A 15,766-nucleotide genomic window follows, 5' to 3' on the forward strand; every position below is an offset into this window, starting at 1 on the left:
ATAAATGAGACGAGAGCAAGACGATTGATTTCGAGTTTATGTGTATGGGACAGCGGCCTCTGGTGGCGTAAATGTGAACAACATCACGCTCGCTTACGTAAGTGCTGCTTCACTCCTGCACTGGGCCATTCCGTGACTTTTCCAAGTCGTGTTTCATTTCCTTACACATCGCGGCGGCTGTCATGAAGAACTGGAGGGAGCGTCGGTCACGTTTAAACTGTAATGCGCGGAATACATTTGGTGTGGGGCTGTGCGGATGACTTTAGGTCATTGAGTTTATTTCTATTGTACTGTTTGATATTTATGATAGCAACCGCTTTGTAGTTAGTGTGTCATTTTTTTCATGACCGTTTCCATTGACTTGTTTGACTCGATTCGTTCTTGTTGTGTTTATTTATGTTGTGCAAAGTGGCAATTATAATGAATAACTCACGAGAGGGGAGAGCATGAATATTCTGTGCGTGCATGCAGTAGCCTTTTTTTTGTAAATTTGTGTATTATTTCAAGATGTTTCAAAAAATGTTCTTTTGATTTCTACTTTGTAAGGCAACGGACCCCAACCCTCGGGTCGTGGACCAATACCGGTCCGTGGGTCATTTGGTCCAAGGCCACAGAGAAAGAATAATTTACTCACATTACTTCTGTTTTATTCATTTTGGAATCTGAACGCTGTTTGATTTTGAAAAGTTACCATATTCTCTGTTACGTCCGTCCACAATATGTCACTTTTGACGCAGGTCAAGGCGCGCTTCATGGTCGCGTAATAGGTTACTGCTAAAATGAAACCCAGGAGCCCGCAAAATAAGTAAATAACAATCTTCTTTGGGAAGGGGAAAAGGGCGCCGACAGAAGAGAAGCCTACGACTTTCAAGATAAAGAAGGCTACATTTAATGGACAGTATTAAGAGTCCTACTTTTTTAAATACGGATTTATCTCAACGGGAGATTACCACTCACCAAGCCCACTCTGCATAATAAGCGGCGATGCTGAGTTGTATTTTTCATGCACTGGGTATTTGCGGCATACCTTATTTTGAAGGCACGTTTAAACATTACCGTAGCAACCAGAGAGTGTTGCAGCCAGATAGGACGTTCCTCATGTCATGATTCATGTTTATTATTATGTCTCAAAAAGACCACAGTTTTCATGCAGGTCAAATCATATTATTCTGTTGTATTCATGCAGCCTTAAAGACCGGTCCCTGAAAATAGTGTCTGACGTTAAACCGGGCTGTGGGGCAAAAAAAGTTGGGGACCGCTGTTGTAAGGTGTAGATTATCATGAGCAGTCATCTTTCCCAATCAATCCAAATCACCAATAATTGTTATGAATGGTGTTTCAGACCTTGTATCACGATATGGGTCAGCTCCAGAGGAGGAGTGTTGCCCACCTGCGAAGTGCCGAAAATCGGACACCAGCTGACCCAGACGCTCCAGCAAATTTGGCTCGTTTTAGTGAACCATCACTTTCCAGCAGGCCTAGACTTTTTTTATCTGTGCCATCACTCTGCAAGAGTTTAGGATGAAACTTGATGAATTAGCCAAGACTTAAGTGCGGGAGTCAGCAATTGTAGTTTGATAAAGACGACATTTTAATTGATTAACGTTCCCGTGATTGATGAAACAGCGATTACATTTTTTTTACCCTCCCCCAGCACAAACGGAAAAATATGGAGAGGGAAAAAACCATGCCTGATAAATCATCCTCCACGGTATCCATCATAGTGCGTGCGTGTGGTGTGTGCGTGAGAGCAGCAGGTTCCTCGTCGACCGCTTTCGACAGAACATCCATCAGTGCGCTGCTCCACCATCTGCCGCTCCACTGCGGCAGCCGCCTGGCCGGCTCGGCCTCGCTCAGCGCCATCTGCTGCCTACTTCCCTCACGACATCACATCACAACGCGCATTAGTTTTATTCAGGATGAGACTTTTTTTTTAATGTACAACAGTAGTTAAAACACTCTAGATATTATCACTTGTGTGGAATTTTTTTAAAAAGTCATGTAACGAGTAAAAAAGCTTGTCGTGGTAAGGATTTGATATGCAAGTCAATGGGCTCAGATTGTGCGTGGATTAATTACCGTGCTGGCATTTTCACTGGACGCGATTCACGACTGGTTCCATTTTAGTGGCTGTAATACCCAGATTAAGCGACAGAGGGTGACAAATACCAACAAAACGCAAACAGGCACATACCCAACCTTCGATGAGCCTGTTTGTCCTTCATCGGTGTTATTGTGAGCTACAGTTTATCTCCGTTGATATATAGACAAAGAATTAACTGTTTGCCAGTGAATATCAGACCATATTTAGACACATATTGGGGGGTGGAGGCAAAAAAACAGAATGATTGCCAGTTCATGTCAAGTTCGATATTAGGAATGTGCATGTATTCGTGGTGACTCGAATTGAGATGCAAATTGTCCGGTGAAAACCAAATGCCTAATCTGAATTTTCAGATTGACGTGAGAATCAGTTATAGTATGTTGGAATTACAGAAATGATGGTAACAAGTGTGATGTATTTCGAATGTGGGACGTGCCCAACGTCGTGTGAAGGCGTACTCTTCTAGTTCCCGTTCCCCTACCCGTATATGTTTGCGCATGGGAATGTTGATCCGTCTAATTAAGATTATATTAAATTGTTAAGCAATCAGTCAGTAAAAATTATCTATGCATTGTTATACTTCGTTGTTGCCCTCTCACACCATGCAAACAGAAAAAGGGAAGTTTGCGAACTTGAATGTTGGACTGGAGAGACGTTTATCTTCCCTTAGCGTTAGCTGGTACAACAGAATAGGAATTGATTTAAAACTTTACCAAAAGCGTATAAACACCCTGGCTTCGATCTTTTGCCAATGCATGGTGAGGGACCATGGTGGTCCAAGTAAGGTGTTTTAAGTTATTTAAAAGGAAAAACTTTTCGTTGGGAGACTCGGCTGCCCGTCAGCGGAGTGTGCGCACTATGTTTTTTAAAAAGCGAATACAGTTGAGCATTGGTAAAGTGTATTCGATAACGTATGATGTCGATTAAACACTATAAATGTGCACTCCATTTACCATTATGATTAAATTGAAATTTGGACATTTTTTAGACGAAGTGCTTTTTGGCAAAAGTACAATAATAAACCCGTTGGGACTTTAAAATGGGGCGGGGCTGCCACTGACAGGTGACTCGCTAGTATTATAGAAAAAAAAGGTATCGCAGTTTGGTTCAGTAGGAAATCACTCACTTCGTCACCAGCATAACCCCAATGGTAAGATACCTTTGTTATGTCCGTTTTCTTTGTCAGATATGTCAAATATATCTTTTAGATTCAATCATGCTTGCTTGCTTTGTTTGTCTGCTTTGCTTTATGTTTGCTGAATCGCTTAACGTTAATCGCTGTTTGCAAGCGGCAGTGCAAACAGTTGCTGGAGTAGCGTTTACACAACGTAGGCAAAACTGATAAAGTTGAGACTTGCAATTGTAGTAGTGTCCAGTGGTTAGTTCCTTTTTGTTGGAGTGTTGCCACATCATGGTTGTCCGGCTGCATTGGAAAGTTTGAATAATGATTTTGCGTTACTGCGAGTTAGTCGTGCCGGCGTTTTGCTTCTGGGTTTGACTGCTGGGATTTGTAGTCCTTTTGTTCGGTTCCACTTTTGTATGCTTTCTCGTTATGTTGAGAAGATGAACCTTGATGATATGATAAATAATTTTGATTAGGTTTAAAACATTACGAGAAATAATGTACATCATGCTCGAATCAACGGGTAGAGATATAATATTATGGTTGATAAAATTATTAAGATTAATTGGATTGTTGATTGGATCGGATAAGCCTTATTGTCAAATGAGGTATTCAATTAATGAATTCATGTCTATTACTGTATTTACATTGTGATGCACAAAGATGGGTACATTATCTTTTGTTGCAATCATGCCAAAGCACGCATCGGGTCTCCTGTGGGATCAGGCAGGTCGACAAACCTGCGATTTGGAGAAGGGGAACAATAGCTTAGCGTCACTGAAGATTCATTCAAGAGCCCAACCTTCACCCCGACATCCTAGCCCTTCAGCACAAAAACCTACCCCAAACCTCCAAAGCTCAAACCCCAACCAGAACATCACCCTAAAAGCCAAACACCAACTGGACCTAAACCCAATGTACTAAATCTCACTCTAACATAACCGTAGGGCCTCCATTCACTCAGGTGCTAGATTTCCTATTTTTCTACCCATGTATGGTAGGTTCTTTGACTTCAATTTGTCTGTGTTTACTAAAACCAGTACGTCCAATTCACTTAGCACTAAACCGCTGTTACTTGGTAGCTCAGCTAGCCAAGCTAAACCTCCAACGTGTGATTCACACCGGGCCTACAATAGTGATGAAGATGATGATGATGATGCATCGCTTCCCATACCTTACTGCCGCCGTGTTGCCAAGTGGCGCAGGATTTAGCATCACCGCCACTGGTGTCCATCTGCACACCGGATTTGAAATGTGGCTTCGCTGTGACCCGTCTGTTGTCCAGAGCCTCTGGAGACGCAGCGGAGGCGGGGAGGAGAGCCGTGCCAGGAAACATTCCGGCAGCCTCTGAAATTATGGAGGGGAGCAAAATGTCACCTATAAGAGTGATGTGTTTTAACTCTGACCTCAGTCGGGGCTGACGGAGAACTTCTGTTGCATTTTGCTTGTATAACACTCAAAAAATTGGCTGGGCAACCCAATTAATTTTGTTGGGGAGGAGAGTGTGATTCAGCTCCTGATGGTAAATTTGGTAAATATCCCCGAGTAGACCAACAAAAATAAAGTTGCCTCAAGTCAGGTGTGATGGAAACAATAGAGTGCGGAATCTGGTCTTTTAACAAGATCTTTCAAAACATTATTATTTTCAAGCTGGAAAGATCAGTGTAGATTGTACATGATTGATTCATAGACCTGCCCACCACCCACAACCTTTTTCCTGAACTTGTTTGAAGAAACAACTGGTGAGTGAGTGCATTGAATCACTGCTGAAACTTACAGCCTGATTTGAATTGAGGAAATTGAAAGTTTGGAATCTTGGAGAAATGGTTAAAAATAAAAAAACTTGGTTTGATTGCACCTTAATTTGATCATGTACAGATGCTCGTCAAAAAATTTTTGAATACCATGAAAAACTTCAGTAGTACTACAGTATTCCAAAAGCGGAACTTGTGTAATGCATACCTTCATTCCACACAGATGGATACATTTCAAGTGTTCAATCATTTTAATAATCACAGTCGATCTGAAAACCAAGACAACCCCCAAAATCCCTATCTCAAAAAAAATTGAATATTGTGAAAATCATGGCTAGTCTGAACTACTATTCTAATTTTCTGAAATAGATTTTTTAAATTTGTACATCAAGTTTCACATTTTGAATAGTGTTACTGAAATAAATCTACTTTTTCAAAATATTCAAATTATTTTTGACAAGCAACTGTACACTAGACAGATGGGTACCGAAGAATTTTGTCATATCACGCCCAACTTTTGAGTGACGTGTACTCGATAGAAGAGTGGGAGCTTTTCGAGCCAGATGACGCCGCTAAGCGCTAACTGATATTTGAGAGAGCTTCTGCTGCCTTTTGTTTGCACGACACGAGAGATTTAAACCGAGTTTGCATGGTAGCATGCTGGTCTGTGAAGCAGCTTACCAAGTGTTGTTTACGCCGACCAAATCCATTTTTTGTTCACCCTGAGGATTATAAAGCCGGCCAGTCTGACGCGGTGGGATAGGAGCCAAAAAAAAAGACTGTGACAACAGCGCATTATCGGTGACACAGCTCCTCGATTTCAATTTACACTTGTCTTCTTCAAGCAAAAGGCCCCCCTTTTTTGGTGTGTGTGTGTGTGTGTCCTGTAGAGGGCGCCGTCCACATGCTCACGTAGCACGTCCTCCTCGAGCCATCCATCTCTCAGACTGCAGAGGACTGATTGTATTGCGTCGAAACATAACTTAACTCATTCACTCCCAAAGACGTTTTTAAACGTCTTTTCAGACTTGGTCCAGAATTGGCTGATACTGAATACCATGACGGTACCTCATAATTTAACCTCCCCTAAACCCACCTAACCTAGCCCTAATCATGTTTTAACCAGTTATCTAACCCAAGCTAGCTCCTAATTTAAAATACTTCAAGACCCAGGTTTGCTACTCCCTTCAGCCAAACCCACGTTTACGTTTTACTTTTAAAACAAATTTTAAATCGCTCTTCCAAAAAATACTTTGACGTTCTTCGTGTTATGTTTTATCCACTCAGTTGTTTTTAAATGTTTATCCAGAAATTGGCGCAGGGAAAGGAATAAAGAATGTCCTAAAAAGGACCCTTATGATGTATTTTCCTGGATGGTAGAGTTTAGTAGTACAGTACTGAACCTCTTTCACTGCAGTTATTCGTAGCCCAGAAATAAAAGGAAATGTGACATATGCTTTTTTTCCACCACACTGTACTCAACTCAAGGTTTGCTTGGAGGGAAATCTCAGCAACTACAGTAGTACATTATCTATCCAGTGTCACTGTGCGGGTTCCGGGGTGAAAGCTGAGATGTGACTGTTCAACGCTGCGAGACGACTGGGACAAATTCAGCCTCTCTCACGAGACTTATGACAGCCAATTTTGGTCTTTCACCTTGTCTTCTCCTCCCGCCCCCCCCCCCCCCCCCTTTCTGCCGCCTCAGTCATTGGACCGCCTCTGAAAATGGCGTCGGGTAAACCCAGATTAAGAAGGAGCGATGGTGTTCATGAAGGCCACTACAGAGCATGTTTCGTACCTAGTCTGTGCCCCCCCCCCTTATTTTATCCCGCCCGTGCCGTACTGTCCTGTGAGGCGACAGGAAGACCAGGCTACAGAGGGGAGAGCATATGCCCGCCTTTTGCCTTCCCTTCTGCTTCAGCTACTCACATGTGCGACTTCCTCCTCCCCCATCGGCCCACCTGTGCAGATCCAAGACTACAGATTATGTTCCATGCCAGGCCAACAGAGTAGCTGACTGTGAATGTAACTTGATTTAAAAAAAAAAAGTGTTGGTGCAGCATGGCAGCAAAATTTAAGGACTCACACACAAAAAACACCACCAAATTGAAATAACAAAGCTCATCAACACCGTAAACCAGCTGCCCTTAATAACTAGTGATGTCTGTTAAAAGTAGACCCACAAAAACAAACCAAAAAAAAGCCTCAAGTCAAGCATGAAAAAACACAAGAAGTTTGCCATTTGGTTTGGAAGGTGTCATTTTGGGCATTTCCTTAGATGCTTCAAAGGCTAACTTGTCCTACAGATTTTGTCCCTTTGGAATACGGTTGCCAAATGCAAACCATCTGGAATACAAATGAACGGGCGCAAATATTACCCCTTCCACCCACAATTGTGTCACCGTGTGTGCGGATAGAAACATACAGCAAGGTTTGATGACTCCTCATGAAATATTCATTCATTCATTCATTCATCTTCCGAACCGCTTGATCCTCACTAGGGTCGCGGGGGGTGCTGGAGCCTATCCCAGCTGTCTCCGGGCAGTAGGCAGGGGACACCCTGAATCGGTTGCCAGCCAATCACAGGGCACACAGAGACAAATAACTATCCACGCTCACACTCACACCTAGGGACAATTTAGAGTGTTCAATCAGCCTGCCACGCATGTTTTTGGAATGTGGGAGGAAACCGGAGCACCCGGAGAAAACCCACGCAGGCCCGGGGAGAACATGCAAACTCCACACAGGGAGGCCGGAGCTGGAATCGAACCCGGTACCTCTGCACTGTGAAGCCGACGTGCCAACCACTGGACTCCCTCATGAAATAGAAAACTCTTAATATGTCAGCTCTGGACCGTCTTGTGTGTAATGAAAGTCCCGTCCTGGGAGAGATTCATTGGCTTCTCCGACAGGCAGAAATTGATCAACACAATAAATCTCTGATTACTTTCAAAGTCTGTCAGGTGCACTTCCCAACTTCTGCGTCATCATACAAGCATACATTGCAGCTTTTTCTGCAGAAGATTCATTTCTAAGTTATAATTTTTTTTTACTTTTGGAAAAACGCTGCCGACAAAATCTGTCATTTTTATTTCCCCTTCCAAAGCTGGCGAGAATTCCATTTAAAAACGGCCAAAGTCAGGCAGCCTTCATAACCACAAGCCGATACACAATCTTCCCTATTCGAATCTTCATTTGTTTGCTTCATTGATCAGCACTTGGACGTAAGAACTCACCGGCAAGCCGTCAAGCAGATGCTGTAGCTCTGTGGACATTTATTACGCTGTGCGATCAATGCGGGTCACATGGTGCATCCACAGAGGACCAAGATGTCCTCGCGCCTTTTCGAGAAGGGCCTCATTTTTCCTGACAAACTGTGGGAGGTGGGGCATGGTGGGGGCTCAAGCCATGACCTACATGAAGCGATGGGGTGGTCCTCTATGAAAATCAACAAAGAGGCACCGGCCGATTGTCTGTAAAAATACCCGTGTGACCCTTCGCTACACTGGCGCTTGACATATTGTGCTGAGTCAAAATTACAAGTGCCGCAAGGTTACCCAAGGTGAATTGAGCAATAAGTATTGATGCTCTGGAAGTGAGCGTGACAGAATGGAGCAATGACAATTACCAGGTAGCAAATGTCACGAGGAATTACCAGCACGTTTTTCCACTCGGCTCTTTTGCGCTTTGTGTTTTATCCCATGCAAGTGAGGGGAGAAATTGCATGTATACTGCATGCAATGCAGTCGTGTGAACGTTCCAGACCAGAGCCACCCACAACAGGTGAAAATCTTTGCGAGAGTCCATATATCCAGTGGATGTATATTAAACCAGATGGGCTAGCTCCGTTTGACTTATTATAAACCTCCAAACAACTATTTATCACCAATGCATACAGCTCTTACAAAAATACTCAGGTTTTTTTTTTTGTAGTTGTTTTTGCTCTGCTCTGTGGGTGTACAGTATTGACAAAAGGGCAAGAAAGTGAGAACTGGTGCTAAGGCAGGGGTGGGCAAACTTTTTGGCTCGGGGGCCGCATTGACTTTTAAAAATGGACAGAAGGCCCAGGTCAGCACGAGCTATGGTACATTAAAAAAAAACTGCATTTGTTGACAGTCCATATCAAACATCCCCCCCCCCAGGTTCTGCAATTTTAACTCAATGCGCCACCTTGCGGTGAAATGCCTGTCATTAAAAGTCCAATTGAAATGAATGCAATCATTCACATCGAACCTTAATTGTGGACCAACCTTCGGCGGGCCGGATTAAAAAGACCAACGGGCCGGATACGGCCCGCGGGCCGTAGTTTGCCCACCTCTGTGCTAAGGACTATTTAAAAATGTATAGGGGTAAAATTACAGTAATCCCTCGTTTATCGCGGTTAATGGGGACCAAAACCACCCGTGATAAATGAAAATCCGCGAAGTAGCGACCAATTAACATACAGGTATATATTTTTAAAAATTCCCCCACATGCGCTTTGCGCTTGAGCAGAGCGCACTCACACACACACACACACACACACACACACACACACACACACAGAGGCCAGAGATCCCTCGGGTGTGCAGCAGACGTGTTTATAATTAGTCAAATAAGGTTGTTTAGACAATTAAGGATGGAGAGGCCTGCTTTTGTTGTTATAAGTCTCTCTCTTTCTCTCTTTCTCTCAGAAACACACAAACACTCACCTGCTCGCCCATGCATGCACGCACACATACACACGTGCCCCACGTGGACCTTCCGCGCTTGAGCAGAGTGCGCACACACTAGCACGCATAGTAAACAACACTTAGACACTGATTTTTGCGGACTTCCCAAAAAAAATTAATGAATGTTTGAAAAAATCTGCGATGCACCGAAGCCGCGCTAAACAAACCGCAAAATCGCGAGGGATCACTGTATTCAAAACTGTGATTTTCTAGGCACTCTAAAGATAGCATCTTTTCACTTTTTGTGGGTAGGTCTGAAACGTATCCCCGGATGATGAAAAGGAGGCCGCTGCAGGTGAATTTGTGAATAGCAAGCTGGGTCACCGCATAATAGATTGGGATGCAATAAGATTCATGCGACATCTTCAACATGGACCAGAAGTATCTGCGAGGTGTCTTCTCCTGTTTGAAGCATGATAAAATTCCCTTTCGTCATCTTTTTTTTTTTTTGTCAAAGATGGCTAAATGCTGGAACGCTGCCAGCTCCTGCACTTATGAAGACAAGCGGCTTAACGATATTTGGAGACTGAACGAGTCCTTGTGGAAACGAGGCGAGAATCGCTTAGTCACCGTTTGTTTTCCGTCTTAAATAGAAAAGCTTTGGCACGAGGCTGAGAGAGGAAAGACATGTCCCTTCTCAGGTAACGTGCACAAAGTGGCGGGTGCCTAAACACAAACCGAAGCGCTGACCTCCAACAACCTCAATTCTGATATTTTGGTCTCTGAAATTTTATTCATTTATTGCCAACAGTGTCTTCGCTTTGTTTTGTTGCGTTTTTCTTTGCTGCTTTGCTTCCAGTATGCAAATGTGGATGTTTGGTTGTTTTGTTTTATTTTACCAGACAGCTTTTATCTTGGTGAGATTTTTTTTTCCAAGCAACCAGGACCACATTTGGATGGATTGAGAGAAAATTGAAGAAATCCATCGGTGTCAAATCTATTAACCACAAAAAATGTCGTGGGTTTTTTTCTCGGAACTACATCAAGCATTGAAGTGGTCATTTGAGGTTTGATCTTAGCCCTGGAGAACCCACGGGGTCAAATTTGGCCCCTATAAATTCTACAACTCAAATGCTACCCTTAAATTCCAAAGTGTCAAATTTGGCCCTTTATCCTAAATTAGGATTAAGGCATTGAATATTTTAAAAAACATATATCAGTCATTTCATGTATAATTCATAATTTTCCAAAGAAGAAAAGGGTTCTATGGTTCTCCAGGGTTACGTTGGGTCTTGGTTTAAATTTAGCTTTAGAGTTGATTTAAGTTTTGGTTTCGGTTCATTTTTCGAGTCAGTTTAGGTGCAGGTGTAGCGGCGTACATGTACATTTAGTTTTTGGGTCGCTTTGAGATTTGGTTGACAATTGGCTTAGGTTTTATGTTTAGAGTCAGTTTATGTCTGCAGTTTAGGTTTAGAGTCTGCCGCTTCACACTCGTCCTGGAGATGTCTACACTATCATTCTTTCATCTGTATTTCAAACCTTTGGCCTTCTCGGGGACGATGTTTTATCGCCTCCTTCACGCTCTCCATCAAAGTTGGCCATTTATTACTTTAGGTTCAGGCTGTAAAAGTAAACCATCAAATTAGTGTGTAAAAGGGACTGTGAGAGGCCACGACCAAGGTGTGAAATTTTGACACCCAAGGCTCATTTTTTTGGACGGATTGGATTGGATAAACTTTATCAAATGTACTGTATGTGTAACATACAGCACAGATAAAATTTCTTCCCTCTCAACATAAAACAAGATAAGCCGCTGCGGGTGTACGCGCCGCTATCAAAAGAAAAGTTAACACAAAAAAAAAAGACAAAATATTACAAAACAACACATGAGACACAGACGTCTGTGTCTTATGTCTGTGTCGTGCACTCTTAACCACTTTCCTGCATACACGTTGATGTCTGAAGCAGTTATAGATGAAAGAGGAGCAAATCAAAGTGTCCTTTTCACCAGCGGATCAAAGACGTCGTGCTGCGATGTGCACACACACACGTCTGCTACAAGCTAAGCGTGAAGCAACAAGAAGCTGTAGCATCGAAAAAGATGAGATTGGCTCTCTTCTGTCTCATGTAAATCCGCTTCAATTCCAAGCCGCGACTCCCAGTTCCACATACGCATCAGCGGGTGTGTCGAATAAATGCCTTTACTCATCTTGTAATTCCCACTAAACTCTGTTTATAAGGGGCATGTTAATGCTTCTCTTGATGCTCTTGTTTTCGCTCATTAACTCATTCACTCCCAAAGACGTTTTTAAACGTCTTTTCAGACTTAGCCTAGAATTGGCTGGTACAGAATGAGTTAATCCTGACCTGTCAATAAATACACCCACTTTAAGGGTTGAAATCTGGGGTTCTTAGCCAGACAGTCGGAATCGGCCAGACAGAATAAACCCGGTTACCTCCACCCAACCTTGATGGGTCTCACGCACGGCGACAGAACAATTCCCAAAGAGAGCGAGTCAAGGGCAAACCTGTTGATCTGAGCTACAGTGAGACCTGTAGCAGAACGCAACTAAGAGATTGTGATGACGCATTAGACGGCGATGGGAGGGGGGAGGGTAGGGGTAGTGTCTGTGGAGTTGCAGAGGGTCCGGGAGGGAGGGAGTTTTGATGCACAGAGAGGAGGGAGGCAAGCGTAGAAGGGAGGGCGAAGAATAAATCCTCACTACATAATCATTAGAGCTCACAAGCCCTTCCTGTGACACGCCGCGTTGCACTTGTGCTGAGGAGTGTCTGGCGAGAGCCCCGCTGATGGTGGACAGTGGGGCACAGGTGGGAGGAAAGGAGAGAAACCAAACACGGGACAGGAAGTGAGTAAACCATCAAGACAACAAAAAAAAAAAATCAGTTGAAAGGAATTTTCCAAACTCAGACGGCGGTCTTGCTTACATCTGTCCGGCTCCCTTGCCTGGGGCTTGCTTTGATGGAGCCGGAGCACCAGGCGAGGGTGAGGAGGGGAGGCTGGAGGAAGAAGACGACCGGGGTCACCCTGAAGGATCAACCTCAGAAGGACAGGTGTCCCCGCAGAAAGACGGAGTACCATTCGGAGGAGGATTGCCTTTGCTAAGTTTCTGCAAACGCTCTTTGGAGGTTTATTTCCCCTTCCAAGCATCGATCCCGAGCCCAAGACCGGAATTATTATTCTCCCAGAGGTGGTGAAACAGCTTTCAAATAAAAGGCTTTGGCACGCTTGTCCCATGTGGGACGTTTTTACCTGAAATCGCTTTCCTGAGCCATCACGTCTCACCTTCCCAACCGGAACATTTAGCCTAAAGTGAGCGCGAAGAGCCACCATGTGTTAATTTGCTCGCTCTTGATATCGTTCCATCACGTCGCATCATCAAGCCCCCTCCCACTTTCTCCCCCTTCTACCACCTCCATCCCTCCTCCTCAGCAGCCAGTGATAATGTGACCTTCTGCCAAAATGCTGGAAACCATGCCGCCGCCGTCGCAGCGGGCTCCTCTGTTGCTGCTACTGAAATAGACTCAAACAAGCGGGAGGAAGGGGCGCGGAAAAGAAAGAAGAGGGGAAGAAAGCGGAGGATCAAGGAGAGGAATGAGCGCTGACAGTTCCGGGCTGGATGTGGATCGCCGACACAGGTAAGAACCTTGTGATCTGTTCTACTCGATAAGAGATGCACTTCATAAAGTAGCAAGGAGTCACGTGGAAATTGTCTAGGTTTTTTTTTTTTAGTCAATTGCTTGGCAGAGGAATGCGGGTCCTCTGCAGGGAATCACACATCCCGCAGGAGTGTGTCGAAAGGTGTGCACGAACTGTTGCTTTAACTTAGCGAGGGGGGTTTACGGTCAGTAGTAGATCGATGAGTCATTGTAAACAGTCCCGAGCAGCTCATCGACGGCAGCACAGTCGGCACTTAAGAGGCACTTTGTCAGGATGTGAGAGCTTCCCGTGGAGCTTGAAGGGTACGCGCCGGCACTTGTAGCTGCTGACAAGCACACGAAGGCGTCAATCGATATTCAAGCGGAGCCGTTGGTCACCGGATTGATCAGTCTGAACACGAAAGGCTTAGTTAACCAACCTCTTGAATCTGGGCATACACTGAAAGATTTGACAACTAAATTGCTTGTGTCAGAAAGTCAACGCTAACGAGTGTTGACGTAATGGAAAGCAACTCAAAGACACAAGTGGACTGTTTAGTGTTTGATTTGTTGCCATGCCGCTTCCGTCCTGTAGATGTCAGTAGTGTGCGTTTCAAACTGTTGGCAGGGACTAAAAAAAAAAAAACGAAGATATTCCCGCCATCTGTGGACTCGGAATGCTAAGGCTATAAAGCTAAGAACAAAGCAATCTGCTTATTATGAAGAAAAGGCAAACACAACAAACACACACCATAACATTTCTCATCAAGAGACCTCGGAAATCTACTTGTAACTTTTAGCCCAACTGTACTATCACGGTCGAATGAATTCCAGAGTCGTTCATATAACTGGTTAGGAGCTAGCAATTCAAACAACCAATGACAAGTCCTGAAATTAACGGAAAAAAAAGACCAAGCCGACACAGAATATGACTTTTTTTCTCGTGTTGGTCGCGTTCAATCGTCTCAATCACTAAGATTGACGAAAATAGCAGTAAACTATGTCCTCCTGCTCAAATATATTCAGAGAGCGTATCCCTCCCCGTGGACATCAAGAGAAAAAAAACGGCGAAAGTCGAAGGCGTGAGTTCAACTTCAAAAAAGACATGAATTATTGAAGTAGGGCAACACGTAAAAATGTTTGTTCCACCCTTTGATAATGGAGGATATTAGTAAATGTCAGGTGCATGCAACACTGTTGTTGTTGTTTTTTTACTTTTCTACCCCCCACCCCCAAATCTGCTGCTGTAGACTGCAAATTTCCCCAGTGTGGGACAAATAAAGGTTATCTTATCTGAATTTATTTTTCATTTCACAGGTTTTGTGCGATTAGAATGCAGTACAGTACGTATTTATAGTATATGTTTTATTACTGGCTCTGTTAGATTTGACCCGGTTCACACGAGATATTTGGGCTCTTGTCAAAATTTTGCCGCATCCCATTTGAGCGTGGCAAACATCATGTTTTGGCAGATTATCATCGAAAAAAATAGATTAAATATTCCCACGGATTCAAGATTTACAATCAAGATGATCGGCGCATCTTGAAACAACCATCAATCCAAGAAACTATCAGCCAAGTCGACAAAAATAAACAATCAGGCTTTCATGAATTTTAGAGCGCTATCAAGAAGAATTCGGAAAACGGTTCGTAATGGGTTGGCCAGAATTGAGCAATTTTAATCACACAATTAAATTCGGACACCCTTTTTTGAGGACCGGAGTTAGTAGGGGATATTTTTGTGAGGGTTCAATACCCCAAGAGCTTTTTATGTGAGGGTTCAATATCCCAAGAGCTTTTTACGTGAGGAGGAAAATAATTCAAGCCAATAGCCCAAAAAAAAAAAAAAAAAAAAAATCCAACAAAAAACAAAACAAACACAAAAAAGCAGAACATCTGAAACACTAACTCTCAAATGACACCCCGATAATGAACCGGGGATAAAATATGACTTGTTTCACCTGAGTATGAAGGGGGCGTGTAAACAGTGGCTCGGCAGTCCGGCAGGTGACGAATGGCTCTTCATTACGCTACTTCAAGCATGTCGCCGTTTGAGTAATTAGATCTCGCACAATGTGGATGTGTAAAGACAAACACATACTTTACAAGGCGACGCAACAGCAGTGCTGATGGCCAATTTTTATTTTTATTTTTTTGTTTCGGAATACGTTGCACGTACTGCAACCGATGGACGCTTCTCGGTATGATGTGGCGATAAACACACAAGTCCGAACGAAAATAAAATGAGTTTCGTGGTCAGCATGTTTCTCGGTCAACAAATTTGCCTCGCTGGCTTTTCGTAGGCAGGCAGAAAGCGTTTTGGGAGTTGATCACAAAGACGGATGAACCGACTGAATTTATTGATTGATGAGTTTAGTTTTGACTCTGTGCATCGGGCAAATTTACTGATCATTATTTTGCAACGTTGGCTTTTTCAGAAAGGTTTTCATATCCGAACGGGGAACCTTTGTGCTAC

At 43.5% G+C, this 15,766-nt stretch overlaps 1 protein-coding gene and 1 long non-coding RNA gene across 3 annotated transcripts in view; one reads left to right on the forward strand and one right to left on the reverse strand.

Moving 5' to 3' along the window:
- Positions 1-3,807: 3,807 nt before the first annotated feature.
- On the reverse strand, positions 3,808-5,800 carry LOC127589361 (uncharacterized). Its single transcript, XR_007959369.1, has 3 exons — positions 5,663-5,800; positions 4,402-4,574; positions 3,808-3,967 (listed from the first exon to the last, which is right to left on the reverse strand). It is a non-coding gene; the product is annotated as an uncharacterized LOC127589361 (long non-coding RNA).
- A 6,497-nt stretch (positions 5,801-12,297) lies between these two features.
- The window catches only part of grin2ca (glutamate receptor, ionotropic, N-methyl D-aspartate 2Ca), a 45,720-nt gene continuing 42,251 nt past the window's right edge, over positions 12,298-15,766 (forward strand). For both annotated transcript variants that reach the window (XM_052048450.1, XM_052048451.1), the window contains exon 1: positions 12,298-13,290. The gene's annotated coding sequence lies outside the window, so the exon portion shown is untranslated. The remainder of the gene's footprint in view (positions 13,291-15,766) is intronic.

The sequence above is a fragment of the Hippocampus zosterae genome, chromosome 17 (assembly GCF_025434085.1).
Source record: "Hippocampus zosterae strain Florida chromosome 17, ASM2543408v3, whole genome shotgun sequence".
Taxonomy (NCBI): domain Eukaryota; kingdom Metazoa; phylum Chordata; class Actinopteri; order Syngnathiformes; family Syngnathidae; genus Hippocampus; species Hippocampus zosterae.